The sequence below is a fragment of the Panthera leo genome, chromosome E2 (assembly GCF_018350215.1).
Source record: "Panthera leo isolate Ple1 chromosome E2, P.leo_Ple1_pat1.1, whole genome shotgun sequence".
Classification (NCBI taxonomy): Eukaryota; Metazoa; Chordata; class Mammalia; order Carnivora; family Felidae; genus Panthera; species Panthera leo.
The window spans coordinates 17,092,918-17,110,401 of NC_056693.1; the positions used below are offsets into that span (position 1 = coordinate 17,092,918).

Consider the following 17,484-nt stretch of genomic DNA (forward strand, 5'->3'; position numbering starts at 1 on the left):
TTATTATTATTACTATTTATTAAGCTCTTAGTTTGTTTTTCAAATTGACCAACATAATCTATTATGTGCCAGGCACTGTGCTATATACTAAAGAATCAACAGTAATCCGGAAAGACTTGGAAACAACTCCTTCTCCCATACTTCTCACTTTAAAGTCCCCTTTTCTGGTCTCTCCTACTGGTCTTTCCTTGGTTAAAGGGACAATCTCAAGTGCTGCACCTTCCAAGTCAAATGAGCAAGGAAACCGCCCCCCTTTTTTTTTAACTTTAGAGACAGAGTACACACACAAGCAGGGGAGAGGGGCAGAGGGAGAAAGAATCTTAAGTGGGGTCCACACTCAGCATGAGTGGAGTCCAACACTGGGCTCAATTCCATAACCCTGGGATTATGACCTGAGCCACAATCAAGAGTTGGACCTTCAACTGACTGAGCCACCCAGGTGACGTGGTCAGGAAACATTCTTATTTCAATAGCTCCATATTATGTCTGTTACATTCCCAACCCTCTTCATCTTTGCTCCTAGAGTATATCATCTCCAGCTGAATTCTTGCATCTGGGGAATCTGCCCTTTCCTTCTTCTTTTATTTTTTTTAAGTTTATTTATTTATTTTTGAGAGAGAGAGAGAGAGAGAGAGAGAGAGAGAGAGAGAGAGAGAACGTGCGCACAAGCGCAGGAGAGACGGAGAGGAGAGACAGAATCCCAAGCAGGCTCCACGCTATCAGCGCAGATCCCAGTGTGGGGCTCGAACTCACCAACTGTGAGATCATGACCTGAGCTGAAACCAAGAGTTGGACACTCAACCAACTGTGCCACCTAGGTGCCCCTGACCCTTCCTTTTAAAACCAATAATCTCTGTGGCCAAGACTGTAGTATGTTTACAAAATGACCACATGTTGGGTATGGAGCACCGCCAAAAGATACCACTACAGACAAGAGAGCCCTCTGAAATCTACCAAATAAAATTTTTGAGAATTTTGCACTCTTCTAAATAAGCAGTCTTTTAATAAAAATATGTTTTAAATTATTTCCAACATTATCCTGAAAATTTCTCGTATACTAAGAATTGTATTTGTTAGTAAAAGAGACCTGAAAAGCACTTTAATTTTTCTGATATAATGAGAAGGCTAGATGTAGGTAGTGGTTGCCCTTGGCCTCCATGGTTGTTTTCGACACAATATCTATCATCCAATTAAAAAATGCTAGATAGGGGCGCCTGGGTGGCTCGGTCAGTTAAGTGTCCGACTTCGGCTCAGGTCATGATCTCACGGTCCGTGAGTTCGAGCCCCGCGTCGGGCCCTGTGCTGACAGCTCAGAGCCTGGAGCCTGCTTCAGATTCTGTGTCTCTCTCTCTCTCTGATCCTCCCCCATTCATGCTCTGTCTCTCTCTGTCTCAAAAATAAATAAACATTTAAAAAAATTAAAAAAAAAATGCTAGATATGCTCAGAGATAAAGCCAGAAAACAGAACCATGGACAATTCAGATATTAAAGTTGGCAAACAATTTAAAATAGCTTTAAAATAGTTTTAAAATGTTAAAAACAACCAAAATATAAGGAAATGGGTAAGATAAAGAAATTAAACAGAACTGAAATCTGTAAAAAAGAACCAAATAGACAACCTACATCAGTAAATGAGGAAATTCAGAAATTAGGGCACCTGGCTGGCTTAGGCACAAGAACACATGATTCTTGATCTCAGGGCCGTGACTTTGAGCCCCACATTGGATATAGAGATTACCAAATAAATAAACTAAGAAGAAAGAAAGAAAGAAAGAAAGAAAGAAAGAAAGAAAGAAGGAAGGAAGGAAGGAAGGAAGGAAGGAAGGAAATTAAGAGAATTACTGAACTCAGAGGCACCTGGGTGGCTAAGTCAGTTAAGTGTCCAACTTCAGCTCAGGTCATGATCTCGTGGTTAGTGGGTTGAAGTCCCACATTGGGCTTTGCGCTGACTGCAGGGAGCCTGCTTCAGATTCTGTATCCCTCTCTCTTTGCCCCCTCCCCCGCTCTCCAAAACAAATAAACATTAAAAAAATTAAAAAGAAAAAAGAATTAATGAACTGAAAGACAAGTCAAAAACAAACAAAAAAATCCACATGAAGTAGAAAAAAACAGAAAGAACAGAAGTGAGTATAAGACAAAAGGGACATAGTCCAAAGATTTACCGTATATGTAAGTGGAGTGTCTGAGGAATAAAAGAGATTGGAGAGTAATAATTGTCTGAACTGATTAACTGATTAAAAGCCTCAACAAGAGTTTCAAGCTCAGCAAACCTGAAGAATAATAAATAAAAAGGAAAACACAGAAAACAAAAAGCAAAACCACAACCCGAGAAAAAAGTTTTGAAAGTACCCAGAAGAAAAAATGTTACCAATACCACTGATGAAAATGAGAGGGATAACACAAATGAACAAAATCAAGAATGAAAACGTGAACATCATTATAGATGCCACAGACATTAAAAACATAATAACACTAATAACTTCATGCTCTTAAATTTGAAAGCTTAGATGAAACAAATTCTTTTAAAAACATGCCAAAATGGACAAAACAGACAAAAAACCTGAAACATCTGAAGAGGTAAATTGATTCCACAGTTTAAAATCTTCCTATCAAGAAAAGTTCAGGCCCAGATACCTTCACCAGTGAATTCTTCCAAATTTAAGGAAAACCTTTAATCTTACACATAGTGAATAGAAAAACACAGGGAATTCTTCTTAATTCATTTTATGAGGCTAATATAAGACTGATATCAAAACAAAGACATAAAATGAAAATTATGGGCCAATATTTCTCATGAACATACATGCAGAAGTTCATTAGCAGATCTAACCCAGTGAAATTGTTAAAAAAGTTTAATACTTTATGGGCAAGTAAGATTTATTTCAGGAATGATAGGTTGGTTCAAGGTATGAAACTTAAGATAATTTACCACATTGATAATAATAGTAAAAAAATATCCTCTCGAAAGACACAGAAAATGCAATTGCTAAATTCAGCCCCCATTAATGTAAAAATCTTAGCGAATGAGAACTTCCAACTTGATAAATAGCATCTACAGTAGGTGTTCTGTAGATGCTAGATACAAGGACAATATACCAAAAAAAAAAAAAAATTGTACTTCTAGCAATAAACAACTGGAAAAAAAAAAATTAAATACCACTGACAATGTCAAATACCCAGGCACAAATATAATAAAAGATGTGCATTGAAAACTACAACAAATCATTGAGAGAAATTAAAGACCTTAACAAATGTAGACATATACTATATTTATTAATTGGAAGATTCAATATTGATAGGATGTCAATTCTCCCCAAATTAACATATAGATTCACAAATAAAACCCCAGCAAGGATTTTTCATTTTTGGTGAGAATTAACAAGTTGATTCTGACATCCAAGGGACTTACAACAGCCAAGACAATCTTAAAAAAGAAAAGAAACAAGGTTGGAGAACTAATACTATAGATTTCAAGACAGTGGCATTGATAAAAAATAAAATAAAATAAAATAGAATTACAGTCCAGAAAGAGGATGACAGTATATACCACCTGATTTATGATAAAAGCCTCTAGCATTTCAGATGTGCAAAGATGGTGTTTTCAATAAATACCATATACAGGGGCGCCTGGGTGGCTCAGTCGGTTAAGCGGCCGACTTCGGCTCAGGTCATGATCTCGCGGTCCGTGAGTTCGAGCCCCGCGTCGGGCTCTGTGCTGACAGCTCAGAGCCTGGAGCCTGTTTCAGATTCTGTGTCTCCCTCTCTCTCTGACCCTCCCCTGTTCATGCTCTGTCTCTCTCTGTCTCAAAAATAAATAAGCGTTAAAAAAAAAAAAAAAAGTTAAAAAAAGAAAAAAAAAAAAAAGAAATACCATATACAAAAACTAATTCAAGATGGACAACAGACTTAAATATGAATGCTAAATCTATAAGAAAACATAGAGTATCTGCAGGAACTTGGAAATATAAAGATTTCTTTTCAAGATATGAAAAAAGCACTAATCATAAAAAACAAAGGGCTAAAAACCTGCTAGGAAAATGGGAGAAGACATATACATAGGCATAAGAAAGTACTCAAAAATGATGCCATGTTGAAAGGACACAGGAGCTAATTTGGAGTTCCTAATGGCCAAATCTGGGACAATTTGAGCAACAAATTATATAACAATAACAATGGATTAAAACTCATAGAACAAAATAAGTATCCATTAGTTAATAAACAAGTAATTGAATAAACACATGAGGAATAATGGACAGCTTTTTACAGAATTTAATAAATATAGAAGGAATGATGGAAAGAGAAAACCACCACTAGGCACACACCACAGTAATAGTTGTTACAGACAAGAATTATCAATGGGTGAAAGTATGATGAGAACAGTATTTTTTAAAGTTTATTTATTTAAGTAATCTCTACCCCTAACATGGGGCTCAAACACATGACCCTGAGATCCAGAGTCACATGGTCTTATGACTGAGCCAGCCAGGCACCCCCATGAGAACAGTAGTTTTGCATAGTCTCTAAAGCATCTCCCCACAAGATACTTATTAACTAAAAAGAGAAAAATAGTTTTACAAGGAAGAAACCTGGCAGATACCATCTCAACCAAGTGATCATAGTTAACATTACCAGTAATGAGATATACTGGTATCATTATATGACACATTGAGAAGAACATAAACACTATTTCTGTGATCTTTTAGCCAAAAATGCATAGTCTAAATTTAACCATGAGGAAAAAGCAGACAAATCCAAATTGAAAGACATTCTACAAGAAAACTGGCCAGGACCCTTCAGAAGTATCAAGGTCATGAAAGATGAAAAGAACTAAAGAACTATGTCTGATGGGAAGAGACAAGACAACTAAATCAATGAAGTATTTTATATTGGGTCCTGGAACAGAAAAGGGCACTGATAGGACAATTAGCAAAATTTAAGTAAGGTTTGTAAATTAGTCAAAAATCTTATTTCTGTGTAAATTTCCTGATTTTCATCATTGCACCATGGGCACCTGAGTGAAGAATACATAGGAATTCGGGGAGCCTGGGTGGCTCAGGCAGTTAAGTGTCCAACTTCAGCTCAGGTCATGATCTTGCAGTTCGTGGGTTTAAGCCCCACACTGGGCTCCATGCTGACTGTGTGAAGCCTGCTTGGGATTCTTTCTTTCTTTCCATCGCTCTCTGCCCCTCCCCCACTTGCACACTCTCTCTCAAAATAAATAATACACTTAAGGGGATGCCTGGGTGGCTCAGTCAGTTAAGCATAGGACTTTGGCTCAGGTCATGATCTCATGATTTGTGGGTTCAAGCCCTGCATCTGGCTCTGTGCTGACAACTGACAGCCTGGAGCCTGCTTCAGATTCTGAATCTTCCTCACCCTCTGTCCCTCCCAGACTCGCGCGTGCTCGCTCTCTCTCTCAAAAATAAATAAGCATTAAAAAAATTAAAAAATAATAAATTTTAAAAAAGAATATATAGGAATTCTTTAAACTACATTTACAATATGAAAATAAAAAGTTGTCTTTAAATGAAGACAAAAAATTTTTAAGGGCAGTGAGTGAAAAGACCTGAACAGACACTTTAAAAAACAGGATAACTTCTGGGACGCAGCAAAGGCAGTCATAAGAGGAAAGTATATAGCAATCTAGGCCTTCCTAAAGAGGGTAGAAAGATCCCAGATACACAACCGAACCTTATGCCTTAAAGAGCTGGAAAAAGAACAGGAAATAAAACCCAAAACCAGCGGAAGACAAGAAATAATAAAGATTAGAGCAGAAATTAATGCTATCAAAACCAAAAAAGCAGAACAGATCAATGAAACCAGAAGCTGATTCTTTGAAAGAATTAACAAAATTGATAAACCACTAGCCAGTTTGATCAAAAAGAAAAAAGGAAAGGACCCCAAAAAATGAAATCAAGAACGAAAGAGGAGCGATCACAACCAACATAGCAGAAATAAAAACAATAATAAGAGAATACTATGAGCAATTATATGCCAATAAAATGGGCAACCTGGAAGAAATGGACAAATTCCTAGAAACACATATACTACCAAAACTGAGGAAGAGAGAGAGGCAAACCGTAAGAGACTCTTAAAAACTGAGAATAAACTGAGGGTTGATGGGGGGGGGGAGGGAGGGGAAAGTGGGTGATGGGCATTGAGGAGGGCACCTGTTAGGATGAGCACTGGGTGTTGCATGCAAACCAATTTCACAATAAATTTCATATTAAAAAAAATAATAAATAAAACCCAAATGCTATAAACTCTGAAAAAAAAAAAACCTGAAACAGGAAGAAATAGAAAATTTGAACAGACCCATAACCAGTAAAGAAATCAAATTAGTAATAAAAAACCTCCCAAGAAACAAGAGTCCAGGGCCAGATGGCTTTCCAGGGGAATTCTACCAAACATTTATGGAAGAGTTAACACCTATTCTCTTGAAGCTGTTCCAAAAAACAGAAATGGATGGAAAACTTCCAAACTCATTCTATGAAGTCAGCATTACCTTGATTCCCAAACTAGACAGAGATCCCACTAAAAAGGAGAACTACAGACCAATTTCCCTGATGAACATGGACGCAAAAATCCTCAACAAGACATTAGTGAACCGGATCCAACAATACATTAAAAAAATTATTCACCGTGACCAAGTGGGATTTATACCTGGGATGCAGGGCTGGTTCAATATCCGCAAAACAATTAACGTGATTCATCACATCACTAAAAGAAAGGACAAGAACCATATGATCCTCTCAATAGGTGCAGAGAAAGCATTTGACAAAATACAGCATTCTTTCTTGATAAAAACCCTCAAGAAAGTAGGGATAGAAGGATTATACTTCGAGGTCATAAAAGCCATATATGAAAGACCCAACACTGATACCACCCTCATTGGGGAAAAACTGAGAGCTTTCCTCCTAAGGTCAGTAACAAGACAGGGATGTCCACTCTCGCCACTGTTATCCAACACAGTATTGGAAGTCTTAGCCTCTGCAATCGGACAATACAAAGAAATAAAAGGCATCCAAATTGTCCAGGAGGAGGTCAAACTTTCACTCTTTGCAGATGACATGACACTGTATATGGAAAACCCTAAAGATTCCACCAAAAAACTGCTAGAACTGATTCATGAAGTGAGCAAAGTTGCAGGATATAAAAATCAATATACAGAAATCAGTTGCATTCCTATACACCAACAATGAAGCAAACGAAACAGAAATCAAGGAATTGATCCCATTTACAGTTGCACCAAAAACCATAAAATACCTAGGAATAAATCTAACCAAAGAGGTGAAAAATCTATATGCTGAAAACTATAGAAAGCTTATGACAGAAATTGAAGAAGACATAAAAAAAATGGAAAAAGATTCCATGCTCCTAGATAGGAAGAACAAACATTGTTAAAATGTCAATACTACCCACAGCAATCTACATATTCAATGCAATCCCTATCAAAATAACATCAGCATTCTTCACAGAGCTAGAACAAACAATCCTAAAGTTTGTATGGAATGCGAAAAGACCCCAAACAGCCAAAGCAATCTTGAAAAAGAAAGCCAAAGCAGGAGGCATCACAATCCCGGACTTCAAGCTATACTACAAAGCTGTAATCATCAAGACAGTATGGTACTGGCACAAGAACAGACACTCAGATCAATGGAACTGAATAGAGAACCCAGAAATGGACCTACAAACATATGGCCAACTAATCTTTGACAAAGCAGGAAAGAATATCCAATGGAATAAAGACTGTCTCTTCAGCAAGTGGTGCTGGGAAAACTGGATAGCGACATGCCAAAGAATGAACCTGGACCACTTTCTCACACCATACACAAAAATAAACTCAAAATGGATGAAAGACCTAAATGTAAGACAGGAAGCCATCAAATTCCTCAAGGAGAAAGCAGGCAAAACCTCTTTGATCTTGCCCGCAGCAACTTCTTACTCAACACGTCTCCAGAGGCAAGGGAAACAAAAGCAAAAAGAACTACTGGGACCTCATCAAAATAAAAAGCTTCTGCACAGCGAAGGAAACAATCAGCAAAGCTAAAAGGTAACCAAAAGAATGGGAGAAGATATTTGCAAATGACATATCAGATAAAGGGTTAGTATCCAAAATCTATAACGAACTTATCAAACTCAACACCCAAAACACAAATAATCCAGTGAAGAAATGGGCAAAAGACATGAATAGATACTTCTCCAAAGAAGATATCCAGATGGCCAACTGACACATGAAAAAATGCTCCACATCACTCATCATCAGGGAAATACAAATCAGAACCACAATGAGATACCATCTTACACCTGTCAGAATGGCTAACATTAACAACTCAGGCAAAAACAGATGTTGGTGAGGATGTGGAGAAAGAGGAACTATCTCTTTTGCACTGCCGGTGGGAATGCAAGCTGGTGCAGCCACTCTGGAAAACAGTATGGAAGTTCCTCAAAAAGTTAAACATAGAAATACCCTACGACCCAGTAATTGCACTAGTAGGTATTTATCCATGGGATACAGGTGTGCTGTTTCGAAGGGACACATGCACCCCAATGTTTATAGCAGCACTATCAACAATAGCCAAAGTATGGAAAGAGCCCAAATGTCCATCGATGGATGAATGGATAAAGAAGATGTGGTATATATATACAATGGAGTATTACTCAGCAATCAAAAAGAATGAAATCTTGCCATTTGCAACTAAATGGATGAAACTGGAGGGTATTATGGTAAGTGAAATTAGTCACAGAAAGACAAAAATCACATGACTTCACTCATATGAGGACTTTAAGAGACAAAACAGATGAACATAAGGGAAGGGAAACAAAATATAAAAACAGGGAGGGGGACAAAACAGAAGAGACTCATAAATATGGAGAACAACCAGAGGGTTACTGGAGGAGGGATGGGCTAAATGGGTAAGGGGCATTAAGGAATCTACTCCTGGGGCGCCTGGGTGGCGCAGTCGGTTAAGCGTCCGACTTCAGCCAGGTCACGATCTCACGGTCCGTGAGTTCGAGCCCCGCGTCAGGCTCTGGGCTGATGGCTCAGAGCCTGGAGCCTGTTTCCGATTCTGTGTCTCCCTCTCTCTCTGTCCCTCCCCCGTTCATGCTCTGTCTCTCTCTGTCCCAAAAATAAATAAAAAAAAAAAAAATAATAAAAAAAAAATAAAAGTGAAAAGGAGAGAACATTTAAAAAAAAAAAAAAAAGGAATCTACTCCTGAAATCATTGTTTCACTGTATGCTAACTAATTTGGATGTAAATTAAAAAAAAAAAAACAAAAACAAAACAGGATATACAAGGGGCACCTGGGTGGCTCAGTCAGTAAAGCATCCAACTTCAGCTCAGGTCATGATGTTGTGGTTCCTGAGTTAGAGCCCCAAATCTGGCTTACTGCTGTCAGTGCAGAGCCTGCTTTGGATATTCTGTCTCATCTTTCTGCCTCTTTCCAGCTAATGCTCTGTCTCAAAAATAAACAAAGATTTGGGGCGCCTGGGTGGCGCAGTCGGTTAAGCGTCCGACTTCAGCCAGGTCACGATCTCGCGGTCTGTGAGTTCGAGCCCCGCGTCAGGCTCTGGGCTGATGGCTCGGAGCCTGGAGCCTGTTTCCGATTCTGTGTCTCCCTCTCTCTCTGCCCCTCCCCCGTTCATGCTCTGTCTCTCTCTGTCCCAAAAATAAATAAAAAACGTTGAAAAAAAAATTAAAAAAAAAAAAAAAAGTTGAAAAAAAAATTAAAAAAAAAAATAAACAAAGATTTAAAAACAAAAAATAAATTAAAAAAATAAAAAAATAAAACCTTTGGAAAACACACACACACACACACACACACACCAGAATATCCAAATAGCCAATAAACCTGTGTCAGCATTACCCATCAGGGAAACAAATTAAAACTGCGATGAGGAGTGCCTGGGTGGTTAAGCAACCAACTTCGGCTCAGGTCATGATCTCACAGCTCGTGAGTTTGAGCCCCGCGTGGGGGCTCTGTGCCCTCAGCAAAGAGCCTGCTTGGAATTCTCACTTTCTCCTCTCTCTCTGCCCCTCCCCTACTTGTGCTTTCTCGCTCTCAAAATAAATAACCTTAAAAAAAAAAACAAACTGCGATGAAATTCCACTACATAACCACCAGAATAATTAAAAGACTGGCAATCTCAACAGAGCCAATGTGGAGCAACTCTCATATGTTGCTGGATGGATTGGTACAACCACATGAGAAATTGGTAGAATCTATTAAACAAATGCCCACCATATTATCTAGCAATTCCACTCCTAAATATTTAGCCAAGAGAAAAGCATTTACATGTTCACCAAAAACAGAGAATGTTCATAGCAGCAATACAATCTGTAACAGCCAAAAAATGTAAACTATCAAATGTCCATCAACAGTGTAAGCAATTAATACATTGCAATACATCCCCATGTAATGACAACTAAGTACAACTACAGTGGACAACTTGGACGAATCTCAGACATAATGTGGAAGAAGCCAGGCATAAAAGAGCACATGCTATACAATTCCATTCATATGTGAAGTTCAAGAATGGGTAAAATTAATGGCGATAGACTTCTGAACAGTGATTGTGGGAGAAATAACTGGGAAGGGGCATGAGGGAACCTTCTGGGGTGCTGGCCATGTTCTTTAGGTTGCTTTAGGAAATTGTGTTACAGCTGTATACTTAGGATTTGTGCACTTTATGCTCTACCTCCTAAACATGTTTTTTAAAACTGTGAGAATCATGTTTTGGTAGAAACATGGAGCAATGAGAAGTTTCAAATATTGCTGTGCAAGCATAAATGTGCACACCCACTTAGGTAATTATTTTGGTACTACTGAGTAAAGTGTAGGATATCATATGAGCCAGCAATTCCACCGTCAGGTAGAGAAACTCATGCACATGTATCCGCTGTAAAAGAATGCTGTGGCAGCGCTGTGTATAAAGTCGGAAACTAGAAACAATTCAAACACCCATCATTAATTGGAGGGATGAATAACAAGGGTATACTTCAAAGGATGTAATGCAAAGAAAACAAATGAACCACTACTATATTTAATATGACAATTGTCTAAAACATAGTTGTACAAATAAGCAAAATAAAAGACAAAAGATCATATGATAGCATTTGCAAAAGTTTTAAAACGAGGGAAAACCATAGTATAATATGTAGGTATACAACCTAAGTGAAAAAACCTCATATATTTATCCAGTCACCCAAAACATAATCACACGACCACCACGGGGACAGACAGCTAGCGGTAACCCATAACCAAAGCAACAGGGCCAACACCCTGGGCCTCAACGGTCACATAAGCACAACCACACATTTACCAAGAGGACATTCAGTCACAACCGCACTGACACAGGCACCACACGCCCGCAGATGGTCGCACAGTCACAATCACACTATCCACAGATAAAACCACATAGAATTCACAAGTACCCCCAACTGTACTCTGCAGCACACAGTCACAGAGTCGCACAATCACACGCCCTAACGGGAACAAACACTATTATTACATCTACCGAGTCACAAGCTCCCCACACCTTCACACACAATGCCGCACGTGGTCCCAATCACTCACTCACTCTCTCCCTTTCTCTCTCACACACACAAACACCACCGAGTCACATCCAATCACACCAGAACAGTCACGAGCTCCCAGACCGTGCTGCACACTGGAAGCACACACCACAGGAACAGCTAGTTACAACCACACGGTCATTCACTACATACTACCAGCCAGACACAATCACACAACTTCAATCTTACCTCCTCCGCCGTACAGAGCCGAGCCTCCGGCCCCGCCCTCTCCTAGGGAGCCTCACCCCGGGCCTTCCAAGCTTCCAAATCAGCGGTACCCTCCACAGCGCTGCAACAGTTGTGGGGTGCAGACCTGAGGGTACCGCCAGCGCGTGACTTGGAGGCTGAATTCACACGAGAATCACAACGATGCCGAGGAGTCCTCTGGGAAATGTAGTCAGAAACTTACCTGTGGCAGGCAAGATGGCTCCCGGTCGCCAGAATTTCTGTCAGGGGTTAGCTGAGGCCCTGCCTAAAGGATTGCGCCCCCTCATGGAACCGCGCACCGGAGGCCTCACAAAGGCTGGCACGGCCTTAGGCAGTGGCTTCCAAAAGCTACTCTGACGAGGGGCGCCTGGGTGGCGCAGTCGGTTAAGCGTCCGACTTCAGCCAGGTCACGATCTCGCGGTCCGTGAGTTCGAGCCCCGCGTCGGGCTCTGGGCTGATGGCTCGGAGCCTGGAGCCTGTTTCCGATTCTGTGTCTCCCTCTCTCTCTGCCCCTCCCCCGTTCATGCTCTGTCTCTCTCTGTCCCAAAAATAAATTGGAAAAAAAAAAAAAAAGCTACTCTGACGTGTTTGAAATGGGGTTCCTTCTCTGGCCCACCCTCCTATTCTCAGGAGTTGTACGGACTCAGGAAGAGGAGGGCTAGTTTGGTTTAGGTAAGATAATTCGCACCATTGAGCCTTCTGGGAAATGTAGTTCGGAGCAGGGAGAGCGTTGGATGGACCCTTTGAAATTCGTCTTGATTCTTCACTGCTCGCGCCTCCAGAGACTTCTTGGGAGGGTCATTGCGCCCAAGGAGTGCGCAGACTTCTTTGGTCGCTTTTTCGGCCTTTGTTCAGGCGGGAGTTTGGCGTGGGGATCCTCTGTGCAAACGAGTTGTGGGATCTGAGCTTCTGAGACTTAAAGCTAGGGTGACCGAAAGGGAGGAGACTGGAAACCTGCAACGGGATTGGGGAGGTCCAAGGGGAGGAATTGCTAAACGTGAAACGGGTTTGGAAACGCCAAAAGGGAGGGGTTTGCGACGTTGCAAAGGGGGCTGGTATTATTCTGTGCTATTGATTTGTGTGTGAAAGTCAGGGCCTGAGGAGAGTGATGGGGTGGTGAGTCAGCCTTTGCGGGAAGCAAGTAATGGGATTCCAGGTGTGTGTGATTTAAGGTGTTGGGGGGTCGTGGGGAGAGAGAGAAACAGTACTCAGGATTTTGTGTCTGGGTCTGTAATTGGTAATTTAAATAAATATCATTGTATGACTGGGATTGTATCTTGGAGATAATCTCTGAGCCACAATAATAAAACAGTAACGAGGATAGATTTTCCTGGAATGTGTTTTTTCTTTAAAATATTTTTTAATGTTTATTTATTTTTGACAGAGAGAGAGAGAGAGAGAGAGAGACAGAGCATGAGTGGGGGAGGGGCAGAGAGAGAGGGAGACAGAATCTGAAACAGGCTCCAGGCTCCAGGCTCCGAACGGTCAGCACGGGGCCCCACGCGGGGCTCGAACTCATGACCTGAGCCGAATCCGGACGCTCAACCGACTGAACCACTCAGGCACCCCTGTTTTTTTAAGTATTTTGGTGGGAGAAAGTTTACATAATTGAGCTGGTAAGTGAGTTAAAGCCTGACTTTTGGGTAAAACCAGTAGCATTGTTATGGAATTGAAATAAAATTAGCATTGTTCTCTTAAAAGAGAAAGTATTTGAAAAGGACTTTTTTTATTTATTTTTAAATTTTTTTTTAACGTTTATTCATTTGGGGGAGGGGCAGAAAGAGAGACATACACCTAGAATCCGAAGCAAGCTCCAGGCTCTGAGCTGTCAGCACAGAAGACTGCTTGGGGCCAAACCCATGGACGGGGAGTTTATGACCTGAGCTGAAGTGGACCCTTAAGAGACTCAGCCACCCAGGCGTCCCTGTTGTTTTTGTTTTTGTTTTTTAAATGAACTGCTTGCTCCACTTAAAGTACAGACCTTGGAGACATAGCAGTTCAGTCTTCTGTGTTCTTTTAATGTCCTTGTGATGGGATGTAGGTCTAAAGGAGCTGATTTGTGAAATCCTGGGCTAAGAAATAAAGCATGAAGGTAGTGTGGACCATTGCAATAGCAGAGAAGTAAATTAGTGTCATTCCCATTTTATGAAGAGAAAAACTTGGCTTAGAGAGATCAAGGAATATAAGTTTATAGGTCCTTAAGGAGCCTACTCAGACAAACTAATTTAGTAATTCCCTCCGCTTACCCTCAGACCAGGTGGATTTTATTAGGTGTAAAAATAGATTGTTCCTAATTGCAAAGATGCTTTATCCAGGTATGTTACTACAGTTACTTTTAACATTATTTTTTGTTTTGCCTTTTAAATATTTGTTTGTTTGTTTATAGTTTTGAGAGAAACAGTGGGGAAGGGAGAGAGAGAATCCCAAACAGGCTAAGTGCTGTCAGCGCAGAGCCCCCTGCCGGACTGGATCTTACTAACCATGAGAGCATGACCTGATGTGAAATCAAGAGTCAGGTGCTTAACCAACTGAGACACCCAGGCGCCTGTAAACATTTTATTTTTAAGTAATCTACACCCAACATGGGCACAAACTCACAACCCAGAGATCAAGAGTTGTATAGTCCACTGACTAAACCGGCCAGGCACCCAACATAATTTTAAATAAAAAGGAGAATGTAAGGTAGTTGGGTCTAAAATTCCTGTAAGTTTTATATATACAAACAAAAACTTAGAATAGGATAAAATTCTTCAGGATAATCTTAGCAAAAAATAAATCCTATTTAAGAAAAAGTTTAAAACCCTATGAGGATACACAAAAAAAGACTTAAATGAAAAATTATACCTTATTCTTGAATAGAAATCCTTTATTATAAAAATGTCATTTAAATTAATTTATGAATGTAACATGATCCCATTGAAAATAATATCTTTCTCTAGATAGGTAGGGGTTATTTTAAAGTTCAAATGGAGGGGCACCTGACTGGCTCATTTGGAAGAGCATGTAACTCTTGATCTCAGGGTCATTAGTTTGAGCCCCATGTTGGGTGTAGAGATTACTTAAATAAGTATTTAAAAAATAAAGGTCAGGGTGCCTGGGTGGCTCATTGGTTAAGCGTCTGACTTCAGCTCAGGTCATGATTTCAACGTTCGTGGGTTTGAGCCCCACATCAGGCTTTATGTGGACAGATAGCTCAGAGCCTGGAGCCTGCTTCGGATTCTGTGTCTCCTCTCTCTCTCTCTCTGCCCCGTACCACTTGTACTCTGTCTCTGTCTCTCTGTCTCTGTCTCTCTCTCTCAAAAATAACATTAAAAAAAAAAGTTCAAATGTAAAAACAAAGGCAAGAACAGTCTAATTGGAAGAAAAAAAGCGGTGTGGGGCATATGGGGCTAGTCTTAAAACATATGCTAAGAAGCGCCTGGGTGGCTCAGTCGTTTAAGCGGCCGACTTCGGCTCAGGTCATGATCTCGCGGTCCGTGAGTTCGAGCCCCGTGTCGGGCTCTGTGCTGACAGCTCAGAGCCTGGAGCCTGTTTCAGATTCTGTGTCTCCCTCTCTCTGACCCTCCCCCATTCATGCTCTGTCTCTCTCTGTCTCAAAAATAAAATAAATGTTTAAAAAAAAAAAACATATGCTAAAACTTCAAAATTTAAATAATACGGGATTGTCATCTGAATGGACAGACCAGTGGAACAAAATAGAGAATCCAAAAATAGAACTAAATGAAGGATTCTAGTGTATGGTGAATGGGGCATCTCAAATCAGTTGGGAAAAAGATGGACTTTTCAATAAAGGTAATAGGGACAATTTGATAGACTTTCTAGAAAGAAGAGGATGGATTATGCCATGTACTGAATCCAGAATTAATTCCAAATGGGTCAAAATTTAAAATTGAAACAAAAAACTTAAATTACAAAGACTGAAAATTTGAGTGAATTACTTTATACCATGGAGGAGGGAAAGCCTTTCTAAACTTCAAAAACTAAAAATCAAAACATAGAAGATTAATTATCCCTACTACATGAAAAAAAAGTTAAAGTGACAAACTGGAAACATATTTGCATTTTGTGTTACAAACAAATGACTAAGCTCCCTAATGTATAAGGAGCACCAAAAAAAAAAAAAAAAAAAAAAAAAGATTTAAAGAAAGACTAACAACCCAATAAGAATGGAGAAAGAGATTAACAAACAAAACATAGAACATAGTCCCATGTTCTCAAATATGTGAAAATACGCCCAACCTCATTCACAATCAGATAAATTCCATTAGACATATATGGAGATATTTATTCTTATGGACTAGAATGGCAAAAATTCCCCAAAGATGAAAACCTTTATTGTTAGAGGGACTGCAGATTGTTATAAACTTTTTTCTTTTTTTTTTAAATTTTTTTTTTAACATTTATTTTTGAGACAGAGCATGAACAGGGGAGGGGCAGAGAGAGAGGGAGACACAGAATCTGAAACAGGCTCCAGGCTCTGAGCAGTCAGCACAGAGCCCGACGCGGGGCTCGAACTCACAGACTGTGAGATCATGACCTGAGCCGAAGTCAGACGCTTAACCGACCGAGCCACCCAGGCGCCCCTGTTATAAACTTTTTGAAAGACAATTTGGCAACATCTTTCAAAATTCCAATTGCATTTAACTTTCACTGAGCAATCCCCTCTGGGATTTTATCCTACAGTTATGATGATGTATATCCAATATTATACATATAACAGTCTTCACAATGCAAAATATTGATAATTAGCCATAAGTAAGCCATTGAACATAGTGCAACACTATGTAATTGGAGAGAAAACTGAGAACACCGTCTATGGCCTGATACAAAAAGCCTCCGAAATATATTAAATAAAAACAAAAAGAAGATGCAGAACCTTATAATATTCTGCTTTTTGTATAACAAAGGGGAGGAGTGCATATGAATAAATATTTGTGTTTGCATGAAGAACTGAAATTTGCAAAAGAAACTAGTAAAAGTGATTTCTGTGGCAGCCATTGGTGGCAAGAGGGTGGGTAGCGACAAAGAAAGGAGTAATTTTTCACTGGGACATACTCTTTATTTTTTATTTACTTAAAAAGATGTTTATTTATTTTGAGAGAGAGCGTGCTCATGAGCAGGGGAGGGGCAGAGAGAAAAAGGGAGAGAATCCCAAGCAGGCACCACACTGTCCGCGCAGAGCCTGATGCAGGGCTCAATTCCATGAACCATGAGATCATGACCCGAGCCAAAATCAAGAGACAGACATTCAACCAACTGAGCAACCCAGGTGCCCTGGGACATACTCTATACATAAGCTTCATTTATTGTCACCTTTACATGAGAAAGAAGAGTTGACTTCTTCACATTCTTTCCAAAAACATCACAACTGCATTCTTGACAATTTCCTTGGCTTCCTTGAGACCACTGTTTCATTTTTCTAATTCTAATCCTCTGATCACTAAAACAAATAACAACAGCAACAAAAACATCCATGAATTGTTTTTCCACTTGTCTTTTTTATTTTTTTATATGAAAAAAAATTTTTTTAACGTTTGAGAGAGAAAGAGACAGACCTTGAGCAGCAGAGGGCAGAGAGAGGAGACACAGAATCTGAAGCAGGTTCCAGGCTCTGAGCTGTCAGCACTGAGCCCCCTGTGGAGCTCAAACTCACAAACTGGGAGATCGTGACCTGAGCCAAAGTCTGACGCTTAACTGA

General features: G+C 39.9%; 1 protein-coding gene across 3 annotated transcripts in view; it reads right to left on the reverse strand.

Moving 5' to 3' along the window:
* Nucleotides 1-12,086, reverse strand: part of ZFP82 (ZFP82 zinc finger protein) — a 75,063-nt gene extending 62,977 nt beyond the window's left edge. For 2 of the 3 annotated variants that reach the window (XM_042920131.1, XM_042920130.1), the window contains exon 1: nt 11,989-12,086. The gene's annotated coding sequence lies outside the window, so the exon portion shown is untranslated. Of the gene's footprint in view, nt 1-11,768; nt 11,856-11,988 lie in introns of those variants that run through there. The other variant, XM_042920132.1, reaches the window with a different exon arrangement.
* Nucleotides 12,087-17,484: the final 5,398 nt, after the last annotated feature.